A 6113-nucleotide genomic window follows, 5' to 3' on the forward strand; every position below is an offset into this window, starting at 1 on the left:
TGTCATGGAGCCGACTGTAACCAGGGCAGCCTCTTCAGTGTTGCCACACTGCCCTACCTCAGGGCCATGCCATTATTATTACCCCAGCGTTGCCAGGTACCCATTTATACACCTGGGTGGGGGAACATTGCATAGGTAAAAACATCTTGTCCAAGGACATAAACAATAACTGAGTAGGAATCAAAATCAGGGCCTCCTTTTCAAAGGCAACATTCTTAATAACACTAATAATTGATAAGGCTGCTCAGGGGGCGTTGTGGTATATGTGTCCTGGATATAATATACAAGTGTATTTACTATACCACAACGCCCCCAACAAAATAGTGAGGTTACATACACCAGTAAAATTAATGCACCCCTTTTCACGTTGACAACATATATGGCCGCAGTGCTGACAAAACTAAACAAGCAAAACAAACAAACAAACAAAACAAAATAACTGCCTAGGGCCTTGTTTTATGAAGAGTTAAAGGGATAGTACAATATTGGTGGATATGAGAATTGGGCTTTTAACTTTTTGCGAGATACCAAGAAAATACTTATGAAATAGCACAGAGCACACCATTTTAAGAGGAATTCAAAGTTTATTTGATGAAAATCGGGTTTGGAATGACTGAAACATCCAAAAACAAAGTAAAACAAAGCAATCATAATAAAGTGTGGGTCCCACACTTATTAGAATCACTCTGTTTTGGATATCTCAGCCATTTCAAAACCAATTTTCATCAAATAAACGTTGAATTCCTCATGGAATTACATGCTCTTTCATATTTCATAAGAGGTTTCTCATTATCTCACCAAAAAATGTTAGAAACCTGAAATTAGGTCTTAACCAAAACTATACGATCCCTTTAAAATTGATTATAAAGTTGATTTCTATCATAAGTCTATGGTAGGCACTGTGTTCAGGAAATTTAGAATTGATTATATCTTTTGATATAACAGGGCCCAGGTGTTTCTATATGGTGCTACATTTCTTTACCCCCCTCTCCCCCATAAAAACTTGATGCAGGTTATGACTTCCTATACATAGGATCTGTAAAACTGAATATATATAAAAAATACATATAATGTATATATATATATATATATATATATATATATATATATATATATGAGAGGAAGGGAGACAGACAGACAGACAGACAGAGAGTTTGAGGGAGAGAGAAATGAGAGAGATACATAAACATACGTTACACACAGACTGACAGACATACATACGGACACACATGGAGAGAAAGAAAGGATTGGAATAAGAAGACAAAGAAGGCCATGGCCAGACATATTCTTTGATAAAATTATGTCCTGTACACGAATTTATCTAGTACATGTACATAATAGTCTCTTCCTGCAAAAAGTATACAAATACAATTCACATGACTGAAACATTTGCTATACACAGTGGATTTCAAGGTGGTGAATACAACACAGTACATGTATAGAATCTTGTTGAGGTTTGTTTGGCATTTCAGAATGAAAACAGCCTCAACTCATAAAATATGGTAAAACTGTACATACATGTAAGATAATATATTGAAAATACATAAGCACATAAAATACTGAATGGAGGAATTCTTTTGTATATATGTCACTAACATTTTGGCAGCAGGTATATTTGGTTTCCAGCCAAAACAAACACTAGAAAAGCATTTTGGTAGTATGGGATAGGATATTGATAAATATTGAATAACTCTTTTACAGTAACAAAAGTATTTGTAGCCTACAAACAACTTCAATGAATAATATAAAGCACATGCATGTATCATTCATAAACATATGCAGTGAAGGTGTTGTTCATGAAAGAAAAGTGTCTCCTAAATTTGAAGAATTTTGTGGTTCAAGTTCTTCATTACTTCCAAGAGGCATAAATTCAACAGGAGTTTTGATGAATTCCTCTGAATACTTCACCGACTGTAAGAGACATTTATGGTTTTAAAACCAACCAAGGCAGTCATTCAAAACCACAGTAACACTGTAGGCCTATAAGCTGCTATTTTCGCATACAGATATTTTCGCGAATTAGAGGGTCACTCACATTTTCGTGAGACGTTTTTGCGAATTGACACCAACGCATCTTACATGCATTGTTACCCTAGTGCATGACGCCATTTTCGCGTGTTGTTAAATTCACGATCCAACAGTGATTCGCGAAATTCGCAAAAATTAAACCCTCTCAAAAATAACCACTTATTCAGAATTCATTTCTAAATTGCTTATTCTGCCAAAGGATATAAAAATGGCATTTAATACACTTTCTTCACTGCATTAGTCCTGTGACGCAATGTATGAAGAATTTGAATGCAAACACAGACACACAGTTATCAAAGTTCATTACCAAATAGACAAAATTAAATCTTTACAATAATTATGATAATGCACTCTTTATATAACAAGAAATACTTTTGAAGATATTATCAATACTATCACTTATATCTTAATTATTTTATTATATTGTTCATAAATATGGATAACATATTCATCTTACCATTAAAACTCTTCATTAATATACAATTTTTGATTAATTCAGACTTGTAGGACAATGTTTAACTCGTTGAGCACAGGCTGATGTTGCTACGACACACATTTCCCATAGACACCTGCCCGAGTATACTCGGGACTCGTCTTCACAGATTAAAGTCAGAAATCTTTAAAAGTACCACAGCAACAACATGACAAGAAACATTTCCTCATCAGGAAGCAAACTCTGCACTCCCCCCCCCCCCCCCAACTTCTGGGGTAACATAAACTGCATTTGCATTTATACAAGGTAATAATTATACAAGAATGCTGTTAATTCTGCTAACGTACTATTAATTTTTTTTTTTTTGGGGGGGGGGAGAAACTTTCTAGGAAACTACAATTTTGGTGCATAGAAAAGTTTATCACATCACATCTCTACTAAAAACGAGAAACTGCATAATAAGGAACACATCTGTGAGAGATAGTATTGCTCAGAGCACAGATAATTTCAGGAGAGATATTATTAGCATTGGATTCACGTTAAGTAGATAAGAATTATCTCCCAAGTTACATACATCATCTAATGCACTACATCTATGTAACAGGCCAGTGACGGTTCATATTGGTTGCAAACCCTGAGAATTGGATGAAACTAAAAAAAAAAAAAGTATCAAGATTACACTGTAACAGTGCGAGAAACTGGCATGCAGGAGCTTACATTTAAAAAGTCATGTAACCATACAGTTTCTGTGTGCTATGCATTTTTGCATGGTAATACAAGCACTCTGCACTGAATGCTTTTCAGTTTCTTGCTACTGAGTACTGTAAAAGTGGATATTTTCACGCGACTAATTTTTCGCGCTTGGCCAGGTCAGAAGAGTTTCGCGTGTTTTTAATTCCGCGGAATCAAGACATCATGTACGGTACATGAACGTATGGCAACAAAAATATTTGCGTGCTTTTATTTTCGCGCTAGTTTCTGGTTGCACGAAAATTTGAACACCGTGAAAATTTCCACTTTTACAGTATTTGAAATTCAGTTCAAGAAAAGACTCCTTTGGACCTAAACCTTGTTGCTGAATTTTATTGACGGACAGAGCTAGCCTATCAATAGTATAACACAGACAGGGCAGGTACGTGAACCGAGGGGGGGGGGGGGTTTCCACTCCCCCCCCCCCCCCCATTTTGTAAAACTACACTTAAAGAGCATCATACACAACAAATTTCACCTTCATATATCAAATGGTTCAATTTGATACAAAAAAGAGTGGCTACCATGGCAACACATTTTTCTTATATCAACACATTGGTATCTTGCATAACTACACCTCCCGATCATCATACATACTAAATTGACCTTAATTGCTTGAATGATGTGGAAGTTATTCAATCCACAAGGTTTTTGTAAAATTATGGGTACCATGGCAATGCTTTGTCCGACAAACACAAAAATTATGTGTTCCACATCTATGCCTCAAGGCCATAATGCCCACCAAACTTGATTTCAATCGCTTCAAAACTGTGGACGTTGTTCACTCCACAAGATTTCAAAGAAAACATGCAGTTACCATGGCAACACTTTGTCAAGTACAAACACAAAGAGTGTCTTGCATAACTACACCTATAGATCATCATAGATACCAATTTTTTAATTTATTGCTTAAATACAATAGAAGTTATTCAATCCACAAGGTTTTGGTAAAATTATGGTTACCATGGCAACGCATTGTCCAACAAACACAAAAAACATGTCTTGCACATCTATACCTCAATATCATCATTTACCCTAAGTTTCATTTAAATTGCTTCAAAACTGTAGGAGGAGTTCGCGACGCAAGATTTTGCAACAGACCAACTGACCGACCGCCCGCCCACCCGACCGCCCGACCAACATCACGGTGATTCCTATATACTCCCTTCACACTATGTGCGGTGGGGGTATAAAAAGAAATATATGCATTTGTGATTAAACTTTTGCGTTGTACGAGAGGGCTTAGAAAGTTGTGCTCAAAGTCCTTTTTTTTTCTGCTTGTCAGCAAACGAAACCCAGAAGTGGCACCAGAATTATGAACTTATAAATTATAATTGATATACCATCTGATCTCATCAAAATAGCATTTCCAAAAACAATTCACAGCTGGGGTGACAAGACCTTGTATCTGTAAATTTGGTGAAAATGACTTTTTTTAAAAATTAATGGTCAAATAATAAGTTAAGTGCTGTCCTGTCCAAATCCCAGATGTCTTACCCAAAAAATGAAGCAACCACAGCATGTCAAATGAAGGGCTCTCCCATTCGCTGCAGTGCTTTGGACGCCATGTTTTTTGGCTCTCCTGAACATTTGAAATTTTGTAGATACGAGGTCTTGTCGCCCCAGCGACAAATTATGCTATCTTTTCAGGCTTTTGAAATAAAGATCCAATAGCGTTGGGAGACTGTGAAGTAGTAAGGCTGTCCTGGACTCAGATACATGTATAGAGACTCCAACCCAGAGCACCTTCTGATCTGGAGATTCTCCCGCCCGAAACCCCTAGCAAACGGGAGACTCCAAGTTGATGTGTGCGAAGCGCAAAGTTCCTATAGAGTTCTAGATGCTCTCTGGTGCTACAGTATCTAAGGCTTATTTTTTCAACATACGATAGCAATAAGTAAGAAATCCTTTCCACCGGGAGACACAGAGCCAGGGCGGGAGAAATCAAATCTCAAGCGGGAGAACGGGAGATTTTGCAAAAATGGGCTTTTGGCGGGAGATCTCCCGTCGAAAACAGGAAAGTTACAGTCTCTGCATGTATATGTATGCAGAAATCCCTGAAACAACTTGTGTGCACCTTAATAAGCAGCACACACACAGCAGAATTAATCTTGACTGGAGCCAACAGTTACCTATGGCACTACCAAATACAGTCAATGTCACACAAACATAGCACACACAAGCTTGAAATATTTCAAATCTGAAAGAAATTTGAATCTGAACTCAGAATGCTACAAAATCATGAATTATTATCAGTAAATCTATCCAAAAGAAGAGTGAAAAATCTAGTCCACTTGACTAGATTTACTGATAATGTTCATGATCAAATTTACCTACTTTACATTCACAGACAATGCGACAAAATCTTTGTTCATTTTCTCTTAACACCAAGAGCATGAATTTGAGTCACTTGCCCAAATAAAACTATTATTTATACAATCAAAGAGCACCACTGAAAGCTCTGGCAGCATGGTTGATACAAGTACATGTAAAGCTCTTCATCTTCCACAAGAAGAGTAATGTGCATTGTACAAAAATATAAATAAATAAAAAAAAAATCACAATTACCCAGTGGAGTGACTGTACTTTAAACTCGCTTGTTTTTGTTTTTGTTTTTGTCTACAAGCAAGTGTAATTACAGCACCATTGGGTCCAACAGTGATTGTGATTAATCTTTATTGGCCTGTTTTATTGCCCAAAAGAAAGTACGTTTGTAACAACTTGAAGTAAAGGTAGAAATTTCTCTGCAACTACTAGTAATTTGTTCGATTAGATAATAATAATATATAATAATATGGTCTTATTTACCCAGGGTAGCCTCTTCAGTGTTGCCACTGTTCTACCAGAGGGCCCTGCTATTATTATTACCCTAGCGTTGCCAGGTACCCATTTATACACCTGG

The sequence above is a fragment of the Diadema antillarum genome, unplaced genomic scaffold (assembly GCF_040938485.1).
Source record: "Diadema antillarum isolate AM-2024a unplaced genomic scaffold, OU_Dant_1.0 scf00000026, whole genome shotgun sequence".
In the NCBI taxonomy this organism is placed as follows: Eukaryota; Metazoa; Echinodermata; class Echinoidea; order Diadematoida; family Diadematidae; genus Diadema; species Diadema antillarum.